The sequence below is a fragment of the Thermobia domestica genome, chromosome 2 (assembly GCF_964235325.1).
Source record: "Thermobia domestica chromosome 2, izTheDome1.hap1.1, whole genome shotgun sequence".
Classification (NCBI taxonomy): Eukaryota; Metazoa; Arthropoda; class Insecta; order Zygentoma; family Lepismatidae; genus Thermobia; species Thermobia domestica.
Window position 1 is genome coordinate 291,847,238 of NC_137455.1, and position 19,252 is coordinate 291,866,489.

Below are 19,252 nucleotides of genomic sequence, written 5' to 3' on the forward strand. Positions count from 1 at the left end.
TAGCAGGAAGTCCCTGACTTCCCGTACAGAGTTCGAGACCCAGGACACGGTGAGAACAATTGTTCGGTTCCCCGGGATTTGTCCTGTGAACAACTGTATCGCGAGTGAGTTGTACAAAATTCTTCAAGATCATGATATAGTCCAGTGACAAACAGTGTGTTACTTACACATATTTTACGTGATACGTCAGGTGTGCTTATCACTCCAGTGACAATGGAAGTTTAAAGTTTGAAGTTATTATTTAATATTCGTACATTGCTCTGAGTGCTACCGTCACTCAGTAGAGCTCACATAATTTGAAGCTCATTCATAACTCCCAGTGTTAATATGGGACAACCACAGTTTGCCAACTATGGGAGAAATATATATATACTAACCTATCTCAAGTAGAGATAGATAACCAAGGCCGGTAAATCCATTTACACCGTGCCTGTCCTTGGACTTTTAAGCACAAGGCTGCAAGTAATTAATTTGCTTGCTTTTAATTTGGAGATAATAAACGTTCTCTCTTTAACGTCTGATATTCAGCGTAACATATTTTCTACCAGAACATTTTCGTATAGTGGAATGCATATCTAGGAGGACACTGTGTTCAATCAATTTCAATACTTGTGAACGTCAAGTGAAGTTTGAACTGTGCTTCAGCGTATAAAATCATTATCATTGTGTATCATTAACCTGTGTTAGCTAACTCACAATTAGAGTGAAATATGTTTCTTCGACAGTTAAATACCCCTCTCCTCTAAAACAGTTAGAGACGAGAAACTTTATAAATATGAGGAGATAAATAATTCTGTAAATATTTCTATAAAAGTTTTTTTTTTGTTTTGATTTAAAGGTCAGACAGACCTTTTCAAGTTTTTCAGTTCATCCTATATTATTTCTCATCCATTTTATTTTTTTTTTAGTGTGATCAAATATCAAGTGTAGCAATATACACGTAACGAGTTTATGTGATAGTGCACTACAAAGGTGATAAGTATTTAGTGTATAAAGTGTGATATGATCCTCATATCTACCATGGTGAATATTCCTGATCCCTCTGTTGGAAATAAATCTGTCAACTCTTTCCAGAACATCTGTTTATTCAATTGCTGTAGGGTGAGTACCTGCACTAATGATATCTTTGTTTCAGGAGTGTGATTCAAGGAGACATTATCCCCTTGATGTTGTATGTTTGACCATCTCTCTGTATGGGGCTCAGAGAGAATTCTGCCCAAAAGAACTAACTACCAGCCATGCATAGTGAGATCAATACAGGCTGCTACCTGTAAAATTTTAAAGTATAGATTTTTTTTTTTAACCTATTTGAAACTCATAACTGACTCACTATTATAGCATCCTTGAGCATGGTTGGTATGCAGATTGCCCTGAGATCTGCTGTTCTACAGAAAGAAATAATTTTTGCTCTACCGACTGCATAAGGGAGTGGCGGCCCTTACAGGAGAGAACCTGATCTCCAAGAGGGAATAAATAACTTTCATATAATTTTGTATATTTGCATTTTATGTAAATACTTCAGTTAATTAAATATTCCCAGCCACTCTCCTTTTAACATTTTTTTTTATATTGTGTTGGTGTCGTTAGGTAAACAGTAGCTTTGGCTCTGGCCACCTAGCACCTCACAATTGTCTGCACACCGCCATAGAAGGAATGATGGAAGGGAAGCGAGCAATAGGAAGAAGAAGAACACAGCTGATCGATGATTTGAGAAATAGAAGAAAATATTGGGAGTTAAAAGAGGAGGCTGAAGATCTAGAAACCTGGAAGAAACATTTCCAAGCTGAAATCTAAAATTGAAAAAAGAAAAAAACCTTATTAGTCCAGAACCTGCCGAAAGGCAGAATAATAATTAATAATAATAATAATAATAATAATAATAATAATAATAATAATAATAATAATAATAATAATAATAATATTGTGAATCACGTAACACTAAACAGTGTTTGAGATTTAAGAACTGGACGAACTAAGTAGTGTTGCCAACGAAATTTGAGAATTTTCTCGTCTTGTCTCGTTTCCAGAATTGTCATGTTTATCGTCTAGTCTCGAATTTTTTTTTTTTTTAAAAAAAAAAGATAATTCTTTTCTCCTTTCCGAGAATTTTTTTGTCATCTCTTACGTAATATTATATAATCATTCTTTTACTCCTGGCAGGACGCTTACAAGATTCCATGCTCCACGGCCCTATAATTATCTACTCCCTTTGACGTAAGAATTATTCACTTTTATATTGTTATCTTCTTCTTTCTCCCTTCCTTTGTAAATTTTTACCATTGCATTCATACTGAAACCATTTTTATAGATTTTTCTCTTTTAACCTATATTTAGGATTGTTTCTCTCTCCTCAACTTCCGTTAACTCTTTCTCATTGGTTTTCATTCTAATCAATTATTTTTCTTCATTCCTCTCCATATCCACAATACGTATGCTGCCAGATTTTCCACTTCTATTTCGTAATGTACTTTCTTCCTCGTATACTACAAGGAAAGGTCATAAGTATTGCAATATTCTGGTTCATAACATAAACATACCTGTCTTTATTACAATACAACGAAACAAGTTAACATTCCATGTATAGCTCTTCATGTTGGATTATGTTGCAGCCACCTCCCTGCCAATCCTAGATTCCATGTCTTGTCCTAAGAGGCGAAAATTCAGTCACTGCTGTTTCCACCTCCTGCTGATTGGTGAAACATCACTCACTATTTCAAGAAGTAAGCCATGGATCGGAACTTGTAAGGCTTACTGATAAGGTTTGTTCGGTGCAGTTGTGTTGTTAAGTGCGTAAACTACCTACCTAATTGTGTTAGGTGGTCATTACAAGCTAGTATTGCACTAAATTCGCACCAGGGCAGGCTGAGGCAGAAGGGCCCTGCAGGAAATTATATAAAGTTTATACGACGCCTTGCTTTGTTTAGATAAAGTTTAAACTAATGGTTCCTAACCTTATTTGCCTAACATCTTCTTTTTATAGTCTGCATAGTTCAAACCCACCCCTCTTCCGCTCAAAATATCATACATGCTTTTTGTCTGGCCCATCTGCGATTTTAGATTCAGCATTGAGATCTTAAATCTCCAATAATAATAATAATAATAATAATAATAATAATAATAATAATAATAATAATAATAATAATAATAATAATAATAATAATAATAATAATAATAAACATAGTAAACATTATAATAATAAACTAAATACATGGAAGTGCGTCGGGACCGTAATACGGCAAATTGTGGAGGCGTTAAAATATTAAATAATACTTTTGATAAAGTGGATACTTTCAAATATTTAGGATCAATATTAACAGACGAAAATCATATTCACGAAGAAATTAAATGTCGACTAAAAGCAGGGAATTCGTGTTACTATTCGGTTCAAAATCTCTTGTCGTCGCGAATTCTGTCGAGGAATTTGAAGCTTAAAATATATAAAACGATAATCATGCCTGTTGTTCTGTATGGTTGCGAAACATGGTCGCTTACTCTGAGGGAAGAACATAGACTGAAAGTATTTGAGAACAGGATCCTGAGAAGAATATTCGGACCCAAGAGGAACGAGAATGGGGAATGGCGGAAGCTTCATAACGAGGAACTACATAGTTTATACGGTTTACCCAACATTGTTAGGGTCGTCAAGTCTAGGAGGCTTAGGTGGGCAGGTCATGTAGCTAGAATGGAAGAAAGTAGAAACGCTTTCAAAGTCTTGACTGGTAGACCCATAGGAAAATGACCATTAGGAAGACCTAGGCGCAGATGGGAGGATAATATTAAGATGGATCCCGCAGAGATAGGAATACAAAGTAGAAACTGGATCCAATTAGCTAAGGATAGAAGTCAGTGGAGAGCTTTTGTGAACGCGGCACTGAACCTCCGGGTTCCATAGGCCATAGAGTTAGTTAGTTAGTTAGTTAATAATAATAATAATAATAATAATAATAATAACCATATTTTTATCTTTAGCTACCACATGGTCGAATGCTTAGCGTATGCATCTTTGGCCCGGGAGCATGGATTCGATTTCCTGCGGAATCTCACGTGGTTCAGATTCTGCATTAACTAGAAGGTCCAAAGTCTTTATATAATCTTGGTGTTGAAAGGAACGGTGAACTCGAATGCAACGTGATGCAATTTACATTATCTGCTTCAGTTGATATTCTTTTGTGGACATGAACAACACTAGTTAATAATAACAATATACCACAAATTGGTGGCCGTTTCTCGCGCAATTGCACTGAGCATGGTTTATCTATAAAATTATAACAATGTTATTTGTCCCAAAATACTTCTAAACCAAATCTGCTTTTGGATATACATAAAGACGAACTGGAGCGTGTAATGTAAAGTTAATCCAAAAAACATATTGAAAGAGATATTTCTTGTATCTCTGTGGTAAATGTAACAAGGCCATGACTTTGGAAGTAGCACCGTCAAGTGACCGGAACGCAAGTTTCGTATATGAATTTGAAAACAAACAGGGTGTTGCATTATCAAAATACGCGATCTTTGCAAAAGCGTATTCAATGTGTGCACTCTAAACTATCACATGATCTAACAAAAATGTTAAAATTCTGGAGAGTAATAAAATTCATGTGTACTGCTTTAAAAAATCTACTTGGACAATATTATTTAAGGATAATACAATAATACGGATACTACGATAATACTATATCTGTATCGCGTAGAAAGTGGACAAAAATCAAGAATTATAAAATAACGTATTTAACATCTAAAGGTATTTATAATTCCCTATTTTTCCTCTCTCTTTCTCTTTCTCTTTCTCTCTCTCTCTCTCTCTCACACACACACACACTCAATTTGAGAAGGAAGCGAATTCAACAAGCATATTAGCAGGTTGAACTTAAAACTTCGTACGTCATCTGTGATATGTATACAACATCATTCAATTTGGCCAATAAGAGTGCTACTTGTAGTCCCGGGTTCGATTCCCGGTTGGGTACTCTGTCGAAAAAGTGTAAAAAGCTTTTTTAGGGCAACAATCATGAATGAGGTTTTTCTAGGTTTTCCCCATTCATATTAGGCAAATGCCGGAGTAGTATCTACCTTATAGGTCCCAGACCACTTCCTTCCTTTCCTTTCCTCGGATAGTGTGCTCGCCGAGGGGCGTCATCCCTCATACGTGAGGGGCTAAATGTCCCCAGCTACATAAAGCCCAGAAATCTAAGAGTGCTAGTTGAGCCATGTACTGGATGAAACTTAGGGATGCGCACGAGACAAGATTTGAGGCTGTCTCGTCTCGAAAATGTGCTGTAAAAGTGATGTCTCGACTCGAAAAATGTATTCTTTTCTATTGGAAGAGCTGTGTCTCGACTCGAAATTTGTCAGGAAAATTCTGTCTCGACTCGTCTCGTGTGCATTGAAACTTTTGGGATCGGCTAAAATGCTTCTGTGACCCCATAAGCAAAGCACTTAATTCGGTGCGCGTTCTCACATTTTTCTACCTCACTTTTTGTTTCTTCTTTTTATCTCCAGCTGTTAATGATTTCTGACCATTGGGCGTTTTATTTGGCTGTACAGGAATCTCACAATTAAATGTTGGCTATTTCATAAACGGTGTCTCCACGATTTTTTCCTTACAAAAGTTATTTGTTTTCCAATTATCTTTTCAATTATGTAAAATATCATATATACACTTTGCTATTTAAAATTTTCGGAAGACCCTGTAAGACAAGCAGAACATTCCATTTGACGCGTGTTCTGACATTTTGCTACTTCACTTTCTATTTTATGCTTTTATCTCGAATCGCTCGTGATTTATAAGCTCTTTTCGTTTTATCTAAAACGTGCGGTGTATATAAAGGATATTAGGTTCATACATGTTTGTTATGCACATTTTGGATTACTTAGATTAAGTAGAAACTAGAAATGAGTGGAAAAATTATTGTAAATGTAGAAACAATCATTTAATGAAGGCATAATATTTCACTTTCAGTATTAATTAATGTTAATGATTACAAAATTTGAACAGACAGAGACAGAAAGCGAATTAAATAAAATGGTGTAAAAACATTTTTATTTTTTAAAAATTAAGGACAAAATCATTAATAAGTAATATATTCAATGTTTTGCAGCAAATGTTAGATAACTCTTGTGATATTCATTGAAAACATATGACCCTTTTGGTGCAGTGTTGTTTCTGCATTTACCATCAACCGCCGGGAACTATGAGTACAGCTTAAATTTACTGAAAATCATAAACAGCTTAACGTTCACGAATAATAATAATAATAATAATAATAATAATAATAATAATAATAATAATAATAATAATAATAATAATAATAGATAACTTCGAGTGTCGAAAGAATCCGCAAAGATTCCATAAGTTGACAGGATCATTATTCCTTTTTTACTAGTTTTTTTTTCTCTGCAAAATCGTTTATGATTTTGTTTAAGCTTAACTTCATGCTAATTTCAGATTAAATGTGGAAAATTACCGAACTGTACACAGTGCTCAAACGTTTTTCCTGAATTGATTATTTCAACTAGCATTTCGTTGGTTTGAACTTGGAGAAACACCTTTCCTAAGTTGCCACAGTTACTGGAATTGTCGAGAAAAATGTAAGACTATATTTTACAATGCTTTCTGTGTGTAATTGACAATCCAAAGTTGACTACATTCTAGCGCGGGGCCCGATTCGAAACAATCGGCTGAAGTCTGGTCCTGGTCACGAGGACGTACACATTGACTTTGCATAAATGAGATTGGTTTATCTCACAGACACACATTTCGTAGCTTATATTTCTCATAAGATTATTTTGTTGAATAATTTTTAATGAATATTTCATGTTCTACCTGTTACCCACTCAGGGAAAAAGTCGATCACTTTTGTCTTCCGCGCAATGACCAAATTTCTGTATATATGTTCTTTTTTTTTTAAGTTTTAACTTGTGTTTTAACTTTAACACACAGGTCTCAGACACCAAAGAAAAACTCTGATAACAAAACTCGAAATTTTCTAACAGTAGTTGCAGTTTATAGAAAGTTTACAGTGTTTTGTGAGTACTGTGAGTAGGCAACACTGCTAGATGTTCAGAGCCAAGTCTTGAGATGTTGTTAGTCCAGTCCAGCTGGTGGTACTGTGAAGTGCGTTTGTGGGAGGTGCTTTATTCGCGTTGAGTTTTTTCCTTGCTGTTGTAAAGAATGGCGAGTGTTATTCAGTGCGTGTTTTTGTTGTGTTAACACGGTAATCATTCGATAAAAGAAAGTTAGCAATCCGTGAAACCTCTTAAGGTAAGTTTTAGTTTTGTGTAATTATAAGTTTACTGGCAAGAAACAAAATTATCTCTGAAACGTTTTGTTTCTATTTATCCATTCCTTATGAACATTCTCCGGGTAAAGGTGTTGATATTTTGATGTCAAGGAACGAAAACAATTGTTGAAGAGTTGTGGAAGAAGCAGGGTGCAATGTTGTGCCGACGTCTATGTATACCTGCAGAAAGGGAGGAACTTAGGGGGCACGTCCCGTAATCTTTATATTGCTCTTGGTCAGACTGCAGTAATAGCACTACTTATTAAGTCATATTTAAAGTATAAAGTATAAATTTGACCCTTTGTAAATACTGAAAGACATACAAAAGAGGGGTGGACCGGTGATTTAACTGAAAAAATATATTTACCGGAACGGCTCTGAATTCCAAATATCTAAAATAAATATTTCCCGAAACGGCGTTCCAGTCCAGCTAAACGACTAGGATGAACTACACTAGGCCTTCTGTTTAATAAATCAGTTTTTTTTCTTTCTTTTTAAGAGAAATTTCATGAGAGACGATGAGTGTGTTCGTGAGAATAATCTATCATATGTTTATAACACAAACATTCGTTCCCCTTTTGTGAAACGCATAATTCTTTGATATTACAAGTCAAGGCTTCGAAGTGGAGGGGTTCCAGTCCTTCTGAGTCCACCCAATTACGTATTACTTTGCCATAATAGACAAATGTTATAAATTACATGCTTGGTATTTTTATTTAACTTGGATATGTTATAAAATAAAATGAAAAAGTTGTTTTAAGGGTAGCGCATTACTCGGCCCCACAGTAAGAAGTTATGTTCTTTTTTAAATAATCATATTGTCCTTGAAAATGGTGTACAATCAACAGTAAAATTGGGCGTACAGATGGTCCATGTTTCATTGTCGACAGCTGAAACAAACTGGCCGATTTTACTGTTTTAGAACCGCCTCGACCAGGAACCCTCCAGGATTTTTTCCTCCAGGGGGGGAATCTAGTCCCAAGATGAGAACAATATAATACATAATATAAAACAAAACGCGCATCCTTAAATTGACTAGAGTAAATACGATTGTAGGCCTATTCAATATAAATATATTACATACTATAGTATGTGAAAGTGTCGCTGACGCTCTCGCCTTCGGTGTGAGCGGTCCCAGATTCGATTCCCGGTGGGGGCACTCGGTTGTAAAACTGTAAAAACGCTTTTTCAGGCCAGCCATCCTGAATGAGATTTTCCTTATTCACACCAGGCAAATGCCGAGGTGGTGCCTAACTTATAGGTCCCAGGCCGCTTTCTTCCTTCCCTTTCATCGGATAGTGTGCTCGCCGAGGGACGTTATCCCTCATATATGTGATGGGCTAAGTGGCCTTAGATGCCGACAGCCCAGAAATCTAAAATCCTAATCCTAGTACGTGAAAGCGCATCAGTGTATTTTGATACTTATTTCCAAGAACTAAACACCCTTCGATAATCCAGAAGGAGCAACTGCCGCCTGCTGCGGGTGGCATGGCCTTCACTTCGAGGATTGTGCATTATTTACTAACCGTATTCTGTACCTGAACTGTTGTTGAAACTTCATGAAATGACAAGAGGAAAGATCGACTGATGCTAATAAGCTAACACAAATGTATAATATCGAGTTGCTTAGGTAGAAGAAATGATAAATATACCATATTTTCTTTCGATTGGTTAGTTTGAACTGTTAACATCCTTTTCCAGCACTGAGGTTGTATGAAACATGGGCTTACATCTGCGTGGAATCCGAAAAGATAAACTCTCCACCAGAAAACAATTGCAGGTCTTCCGTGCCGAAGGCTTGTGTGCCAATCATATAACCACGGCGGAGTTCAAGTATTTTCATTTGTTGACATCAATGTAAAGAACCCGTGCTAAAGGGTATAGCGTATCAGTTCAAAAAAAAAAAAAAAAAAAAAAAAAAAAGTATAATATTAATTCGGGACAGGACGTTTGGGCGCGAGGTACATAGTAAAAATCACAATTTACGACATATAAAGTAAGCTAGGCACTGAAAACTAAGCGCGAATCAAGATATATATACATATTCTACACTTCTATCTTTATCTCACCTCATTTATCTGTATATTTTCTATCTCTATCTTATTTATTCATCTAAATTAAATAGTTTAATGCGATTGTGGCATTTGTTGCCTAACCTCGTCATGGATTGATTTTTTTGCTTGTTCACTTCTGTACTTCTGTGATTCTTGTACTTCTGATCTAATGTTGATCTAATTTTTATATTATATAAGGAAGCTAGGAAATGAAGGAATCAGACGAACTGTTAATAATTTTCTTAATGTTAATTAAAACATATTGATTTAATTTTTGTATTTTTTCAAAAAACTTAACAATTACATACTTAAGAATATCAAAATTTGTTTCCTTTCATATTACGTTTGCCAAACTCTTCTCTTCCTTAAGTCCAATAAAGAACTACCCATAAAAGATTTCCACGCACTCGAGTTGAGGGAAGTGGCCCCGCGTAGCGTAGTCCCGGGTTCGATTCCCGGTGGGGCACTCAATCGAAAAAATGTAACACGCTCTTTCAGGCCAGCCACCCTGAATGAGGTTTCCCTCATTCACACCAGGCAAATGCCGGGGTGGTACCTAATTTATAGGTCCAGGCCGCTTCCTTCCTTCCCTTTCCCCGGATAGTGTGTCCCCTCAAACGTGACGGGCTAAATTGCCTTAGATGCCAAGAGCCCAGAAATCTAAAAATCCTAAATCCTAATCGAGTTGAGGGAAAGATATTTCGCATACAGGATGTCTAAGACACACTTCGCATACAGGGTGTCTATAAAACATTGAGTTTAGGAACTGCAGTATGCCGTATTTTTGGTATCACTTTTTTTTTTATTAACATTCCAATATAAAAGTCAAAGCTTAACACACTTTTTTTTTTCGTCCCATTGTAAGAATTTAATCTGTATTAAAGAAAGTGGCGAAAGAAAAAAAAGAACGATTTCAAAGTGAAAAATAATAGTTAAGTGTACATATATTGGTCATTTAGCCACTAGAAATGTGTTTGACACTCACACTTATTGCATAACTACAATAGAAGGCCTGCTTTGAGTTTTTTAATGGAATAGGCTTGCTATGTATGTAATGCAATCAATCATATCTAGTCTGGTCGACTTACCTTTGGCTTGAAAAGTTATCAAATAAAAAAGCACACTTAAATTTGGTTGGAACTTAAATTTACAAAATTTAATTGTTAATTCAGTTTTTAGAATTTTGAAATTCCAGTATTTCTAGTATATAAAACACAATCCAGTATAATTCAAGGACTTCCACTACAATAGACACCTTGTGATATCTTGATTCGAACTTAGTACTCAGCGCCTAACATTATGACTTTTTAATTTAACTCGCGCCCAAACGGCGGCGCACAAACGTCATGTACCGATATTAATTAAGGACATTCATTATTCATGTCATTGCGGATTCTTTTCCTATATTTAGAAAAAAAAATTAAGAATGTCGGAAGAAAGGAATATCTCTAACAATTGTCATAACAACTTCTTGTGAGAGAAGCTTTTCTTATTTTCATTATCCCAAAATAATAATTATAATAAATAAATAAATAAAACTCTGAATTAGTATAGGTGATTTACTCTGCTAACCATGAAATAATAATGATAAGAAAACTAGTTAAGGAGATACGTATATGATATGTAATGGCTAAGTTGAATTCCGATAAGTTTTTGGGGGGCGCGGCGGCTCAGTGGTAGAGCGTTCACCTCCAGTGCTTGGGGTCCCTGGTTCGATTCCAGCTCGCGCCGTGTGGACTTTGTGGTGGACAAACGCCGTGCTCGTGGGTTTTCTCGGGGTCTCCCGTTTCCTCCCACTTTCTTCATTCCACCATTTCACTCATTTCTCATTATCACCGCTTCCTTTAGCCTAACCGGTATAATCGTGGGACGTTAAACTTAAAGATTTCATTTCATTTTCCGGTAAGTTTTATAATCACATCATGCTTTTCTTGTTAGATGTATTATTATTTTTTTCATTCTCTTTCGAAACTTGCAAAATGCTGTAGTAATGTAATAATTGTATTTTTAAAAATTAATAGACGTGGGAGTTATCACTTAGGGGTTGGTTCGTCCTGATATTTTCGGTCACATCTAAATTAAAGTTACGTATGTTTTGAGGTGATTGGATCATTGCTTTGCGGGTACTTACTACTAGATTTTCATTTGTCATACGTTAAAATATTATATTGAGTGAGGATCTCTTAGTTCATAGAGAAAAAGAGGGGGACGGATGCGATTCCTCCGATTCAGGATTTCTACAATAGTTACATTATTCTTAAGACCTTCTAACTTCTTCATGGCTGTATTGGTAGTGTACTGGTGTAGTCCTGGTTTCGATTCGCGGTTGAAGCTCATGGTTTTCGGATCCCACGTTTAGATGTAGGTCCACGCCTCATATAGTTTTGGTACTGAAAGGGACGTTAAATTCCAGATAGACCAAGTAAGTCATTTTCGTCTCAAATAATGCCCTAAGAAACTTCTCTTTTCATTCAACTCCAGGATGGTGCTTTTTATTTTCTTCTTCATACCCACATTAACATTCTTCCAGATTTCTTGATTGGAGTTTCTCGTCCCATTCAGCAGTGAGGCTATACGAGACGTCGATCTAGAGATTAACTGGATATCCGAATACATGAGCTTCCACCGGGAATGGAACCCGGGTCTCCCGCGCCAATTCTTTAACTTTTTTACACCATTCACAACTCCACGTTTCTACTCCGTAGAGAACAATATTCTAATGCTCAACATACCCCCTTCCGTAATAATTTACTCAGCGACCGATAAAAATAACTTTTTAAAAAATCCGTCTTAAAGCTTTCTTCTGCCATTCTGATCCTTAAGTAATGAATTTTTCGCATCAGTATTTTGGTGTAGAAATATTTTACTGTCTATTATTGAATTTTTAATACTATACTTGCTAGGTTTGTTTGTTTATTAAAAGTTAGCATCACTGCTTCAGCACCGAGGCTATATGAGTCGTGGACTTATACGTACAGTTTAAAGTGGAATCAGAAACGCCGTAATGCTTTCAAATTTTATTAATGCTCCCACCAGGAATCGCACCCGGGATCACGTGCACCAAAGAAGCACGTAAGGTACTAGGGCACTGGGGAGTTCCAGTACGTTCTGAGATCAGAATAGTGTACAGGCAGTTTCTAAGCCCAATTTCGTAATTGGGAATGGGCAAGTATTTTCAGTGTTTTGAATGTTCATACTGTTAATTACAATACTTCAGAATTACGTACGATATTTCAATTCAGTTTGTTTTGACAGTTCACTTGATAGACATGAGCTTCTTTGTGGCTAAGCGGTTAGCGTACGCACCTTTTGTGTGGGAGACCCGAGTTCGATTCCCGGCGGAAGCTCATGTGGTTCGGATTCCACGTTAATCAATAGTCCACGTCTCGTATAGCATCGCTGCTGAAAGGGACGACCCTTTCAGCACTCACTTAAACTCACTTGAAGACATGAAAGTTAGATTGAGACTCCCAGAATCTTAATATATTTACTTGGATATCTGATAACGAAATACAGAATACCTGGCCTAGCCCCCGCAAAGTTATATTATATACAGAAATCGGCACCGGTGTGTGTAGGAAATACAATATATAACAACTATGAGTAGAAACTGTGCTCAGCACATATCAAGATTTCATATAACTTATTAGGATGGTGCATACTGCCTAGGAGAGAAATAAATTAAACACCTAAGGTTGTTTATGGTATGGAGAACGAAAACAAATGAGTAATGGTATTGTCCGTGGAATGCAGGTCAAAAGTTAACTAAACGATTAATTTCGTCTATGATAGCGAATATGTTAATATTGTCTTCTGAACAAGACGAGTAAAACCATTACTTCTTCAAAATATTTAGGTTTGACAAAGTGTCTACCAGGCCAGCCGTTCCTGTCGTTCAGAGGTGTCAGCCGGAGGTTAGAAACTAGAGAGAAATCGTTAAAAACGTTTGAAAATTGAAGTATATTATTTCCTTTTCTCTTGTTCTTTCACTGCAGTAACCGTTTTTTTTTTTTCTGACAGTTTGTTTTTGTCTTTTTCAATGGTCTAATAGTTGCTGCAGCTGCTAACTGTTCCACTTGCTTTATTCTTTGATACGTCATTTGGTCCTTCAATTGACATGAGGTTTCCGTGGTTGCCTTTAGAATATCCTGTTTTATGGTTCACTATCACCCATCTGAAAGGAAACCCTCATCTTTGCTAGAAAGTTTTCTTCACAGATCTAACTAGATCAAATAACTTTATGCTTATTTCTGTAATTGCTTCTAGTGGGGCTTCATTGTGGCAATTGGTTAGTATTTCTATCTCTTTGATGTAGGAGACCTGTCTAGGAGCTCATGATTGTGGTTCCTGATAACTGAACCGATAGACGTAAATTGGAAGATCGATCCCAGACCTGAAACCGATTTTTCGGGAAACCAGTTTATTGAAACCGTTATTGGAACCAAAATAAAAGAGAAATACAGTAGGGTTTTTAAAAAAATTTTTAAGACTATTTTTTGTTGCTGTAGTGTTATTCGACGTCGTTTACAGCGCGTAACGATCCTAAATTAATGTTTGAAACCGCTTTAGAACGTAATCGAACGTAGCTTTGATTTTCCATTTCGTGAACAGAATGTACTGTATTTCAGTTTTGGGAACAGAACTGACAAGTCAGAATGTATCTCGGTAATTTTCCAGAACGCTGAATAGTTTTCGATTATGCGAACGGAACTATTAGACCTATATCAACATATATTTTGTTCTCTTCTCGAAGCAAACAGAGCTAAAATACTTATTTAGGTTCCATTATCATTAAGAATCCATGATTCAACTATTATTACATCGATACTGACAAAAGACGTTAAACTCCAAGTAAACAGTATAATAGCTGATGATCAGTATGTGTCTTCCTATTTCGCCAAATGCCTTAGGCTGCCAAACATTCCCCCAAACAAGATGTCCTCTTTCGCCGAAAACTAGCTAAAGGAGTATTTTTTAGGAGTTTATATCTATCCCTCTTCAGTGCTGAGGCTATATGAACTAGTTAAAGAAAATTTGTACTTTGAGATGTTTGCTATCTATACTTAAAGATTTTCCATTTATGCTTAGAGATTTCCCCATTTTTTGTACGATTTATGCAGTGGCGTAGGGAAGGGGGGCAGAGGGGCCGCCCCCCAAAGAGGTCCAACAATGTACTTTGGTACTTTGATGTTTGTAATTTTTTAAATATATTTTTATGTTTATATGTTGTTTTATTTTTTGTAATTTTTCTATATGTACCTATAACAGCACTTGCCCCCCTCCCCCCCAAACACACATCCTGGCTACGCTACTGGATTTATGTGGTGTTGTTAGTTTTCATTGACCTCATTTTGACCGCGAAGCAAAACACCTTATTTAGAAGATAATAAGCAAGAATATATAGTTTTTTCTTTCTACAAAATTTCTAATTACGAGCGCTACCTCTTGATTGATTATCATCTTCCATTAACTTTTCATCATTACGGCTTCATTAAACTTTTAATATTGATTTTAGTTTCTCCATTCCCAGTCGGTTTCTGTTTAAGGACATGCAGTTAACTAATAAACGAAGATGAGAGTTGAAGGTAGACTTCACCTGTCTTAACTATCCGCACTTGAAACGGACAAATCGGAATGAAGCAGCCATGACATTATTATTATTATTATTATTATTATTATTATTATTATTATTATTAGTAGTAGTAGTAGTAGTAGTAGTAGTAGTAGTAGTAGTAGTAGTAGTGGTAGTAGTGGTGGTGGTGGTGGTGGTGGTGGTCGTCTCCCGGCATTCCGTTGCTAAGACCGAAGAGATAATGTAGAAACTCTCAGTCAAACATGCAGCATATAAGGGTACGATTACACCGAAATTTTCCTATTTTCATTCTTCCTTTTTCAGTTTTTCTAACTGTATTTCGCTCTTCATCCTTCATAGAACAGCGTATTTATGCCATTTAGTGATCAATTTTCCTCACTCAAATGCAAATCAGGGTTGGCAGCAAATCCATTCAAAGAGTTCTCTGCGGTTCAGGCAGCAACAGGATATTTGCAGTAAAGAGAATCCTTGTAACTCTGTTTTAAATGTCACTGAACAAGCTGAACAGTTGTGTGTGTGTGTGTGTGTGTGTGTGTGTGTGTGTGTGTGTGTGTGTGTGTGTGTGTGTGTGAGAGAGAGAGAGGGAGAGACAGACAGACAGACAGACAGAAAGAAAGAAAAAAGAAAGAGAGAGACAGTAGATTGTTGTACAGATAGTAATCAGCGGGCTTGTCCACTTAATCATCCGCTGAAAAAAAAAAAAAACGAATAGTTTGTTTCTTGAAAAATGGAAGGAGATATGAAGCTTGATTCAGTGGGCAGTATCACCAGGTTCCATTTAAAATATTGTTTTGCTCTTTCCGTTCCGTTGGAGGAAAAGGAAAGGACGAAATACGAAAAATTCCGTATAACCGTACGCTAAGAGCTAGGGCTAGTATAGAAGACACTACCATTACTTCATCATTAATAATTTCAATCTCTTGTATCTGTTTAACACATTCACGCTGTCATCAATTCTGATTCAGTTGTGCTGACGTTATTATGGTAGGCTTAAAGGCTGCGCTAATCGATTTACATCACAAGCAATTTTAGAAAATGTCAGCATATTGAAATTTTAGGCAAAGCTCAGGATTATCCAAAATTGAGTTTATCATACTCAAATAATGATATTTAATTATTATTGTTAAAATGTTATTATTTATGTATTATTATTTATGTCGTTACTTTACGAAAACAAACCAGACAATAAACAAGTCGTTAGGACATTTTCACTGTTCTGAGGTTGACCTTGGTTAAGAAACAGTGCGGTAGGAAGGTCACATGATTTGCTTTTTTAGAATATGAAAACGTTGAATTGACATCTAGAAAGGTTGCAATTAGTTCTATATGAAAGCAGTGGGATCACAGAAAAGGATAAAGCTAAGCTGAACGTATACATATAAATGCACTTCCCCTTTTCCGAAAGTGCCGTCTATTAATAATTTAATAGATTGTCTTTAAAGTAGAGACATTTCTGTCATGTATCTGTTTCTACACTTGGAGGTTTGTGATTGTTTTTGGATAGTATCGGACCAGAGTAATTGAATGCTTAGAAAGTGTGTGACCCGCTAAATTTTCTTACTTGTAAAATGCGCCAAAACTCTCACTTGGCAAGCATTGGTTTAGTTTGTGGTAATGCTGGCAACTTTACGTAATTCCTAACAATATAACTATTTTGGAACAATTAAGTTAGCTCCAAAGATGAGCTGATCTGTCTCAATTTGCGTTATTACTGCTATAGAGGTCACCAAAATTTGGATGTTCGTGATACTGTACAGTCTTAGTTTGTATTACTGCATAAGTGTAGTATTGTATATTTTCAGTTTACATGTAGATTTGAAATATGTAATGCCCTGACGTAGTGCTATTTGAACAAATACAACTTTATATTGAGTTGGGAACACTATTAACATTGTGTTATAATAGAGTATACTGAACAATGTCCCCTGTCGATATTTGCATTGTACAAAATTTCAGAGAGTTTTGTCCATTAGTTTAAAAGCTACAAGGACATATGAAGATAAATGGTCCACCATGTTACGATATTTGAAGCGTATGTTACGAGCGTTGGCGTGGCGTGGCGTGGCACTTTGACGATTGTTACCGGTTGTTGATAGTACGAATAACTTGAGTTTCTCAATATCAGAAAATTTAGTTTTAACTTTTTCTTTCATCGTACCAACAATTTCAAAATATAGACATTGGGAAAGGTTTTCTCTTACTCAGATCCTACTTCATTGGGACGTGATATTTAAACAGTGAGGTTTCTCAAATGCTTTCTATTTTCTGCCAAAAAACAGTCGAAATTGTCTCTCAATGATCTTATATATTCTTCAACATCATCCATTTTCTTTTCGCAATAACCTACATTATGAATTTTCTTTTGTAACATGTTGAACAATATTTCTAAACTTGATAACACAACAGAAAAAAGATGAAATAGGAAATTGAAATTAAAATTTTGAAGGTTTTAATTATATCCTGCTACACAAACTGGTTTCAGAATCCCGTTTGTCTTTGTTTTCCAGGATTTAAAGAGTTGAAGAGTCTATTCTTGTTTTGCCGAATGTAACTAAGGAACACATAGATACAATGTTTAGTTTGGAATTTTCATAACGACTTCACATGACTAAAATTTTCTACGATCGGTGCCATATATTTTTGTCCCTACAAAAAAAAAAAAAAAATATATATATATATATATATATATATATATATATATATATATATATATATATATATATATATATATATATATATATATATATATATATATATATATATATATATAGAGTAAATTTTTATTATCTTTACACTCGCACACAGCCATGGGTATTGGGCATGCCCTTGTTAAATTGACGCTGGTCTTTCTCCGCATATTATTTGATTTTTTCCATCAAACGAACGCACACCAAAATATTGTTTCATGATGCTTTCTAAATAGGACAGTCAATGTCACCGAGAATAGTTCGGATTTTTTCTGAATTATTGCCATACTGCTAACACTAAGACACCCAAACAGCACTGAGGACGATTGGAGAGCAAGCAGCTAGACTTGGACATTTTTGAATCGAAAATGTTCGATACTAAATTAAAATATATTCAACCAGGGGCGTCATTTAGAGGGGGCAGGAGGGGGCAATTGCCCCCCCCCCCCCAAGAGTTTGAGGAATACATATACTTTAATAGATTGCCTACTAATATACTAGTACAAAACGTGAAAGTCTTATGTCGGTGGTGCTCTTGCCCCCCCCCCCCAAGCGAAGTCTGAAATGACGCCCCTGTATTCAACTTAATTAGCATAAATCCTAAAATAACAATAGGTACTCGAATTGGAAAGAGCGCGGAAAACGTCTCTACTTCTCATTAATTATCGGTACTATTTTCCCTTGCTCTTGAAACAGTTTCCATATCGCACAATGTGTTACATCGATAGGCATTTCTGCACATTTAATCGCACACTTCAGACCGACAATATATTTGTTCTTTCAGGCATAAGACAACTATCATCTAAATTTTTCTATTAATACCATTTAAGCAGCAATAAAGTCAATTTTAAAAAATCCCATACGCTCGAATTAACAGTCAATGGGAAACTTTATTTTGAATCTAAGTAAACCTGTATTAAATTTGATTGTTAAAATATCCTATGGAATAAAATATATATATATTTTTTTTTTTTTTTGCTGTATTATTCATATTCAAAGATAACGTATCTATTATATAAAAGAGAACGCACAAATCCTTTGTTAGCTCATCACGCTAATACGGCTGAACCAATTTCTTTCATTTTTGGGGGGTTATTAGGATTTGGACCCTAGATGGTTTTTATCATATCACTTTAATTTTTAATTACCAGTGTCTTGAGATAATTGACCATTCAAGTGTCCATAACGTACAAATCCTTTGTTAGTTCATCATAGGTATAAAAATAAACGTATTTATATGCAACCCGCATGACCGTGTCACTCGGCGGGTTAACATAAATGACAGGCGCTATAATGTTAACATTTACTGCAATTTGAAAGCGAAAAAGTAAAAATTATCTAAGTAACAAAGTTTATTGCGTTCCGGGGTGACCGCAGCGAGGCGGGGTGAACGCTGCTAGTTAACAGTATAAAGTCGGGTGAAAATATATATGTTAACATACACCGTAAATAACGCATTTTGGAACATACAGTCTCGCAGTAGAAAGTGCAACGCTTTTACTATGGAATACCTGCTACTTATATTTGTCTTAAATTGTATAACATTCTCGCAATAACAGGTGGTTAATGCTATTACTATGAAATACTTGCTGTTTGTATTGGTCCAAAATTGTATACTGTAAGTACATTGAAATAACC

General features: G+C 35.7%; 1 protein-coding gene across 3 annotated transcripts in view; it reads left to right on the forward strand.

The window, feature by feature from the left end:
* Window positions 1-7,076: 7,076 nt before the first annotated feature.
* Window positions 7,077-19,252, forward strand: part of FER (tyrosine-protein kinase Fer) — a 285,225-nt gene continuing 273,049 nt past the window's right edge. For 2 of the 3 annotated variants that reach the window (XM_081748884.1, XM_081748885.1), the window contains exon 1: window positions 7,078-7,261. The gene's annotated coding sequence lies outside the window, so the exon portion shown is untranslated. Of the gene's footprint in view, window positions 7,262-19,252 lie in introns of all 3 variants that reach the window. The other variant, XM_081748883.1, reaches the window with a different exon arrangement.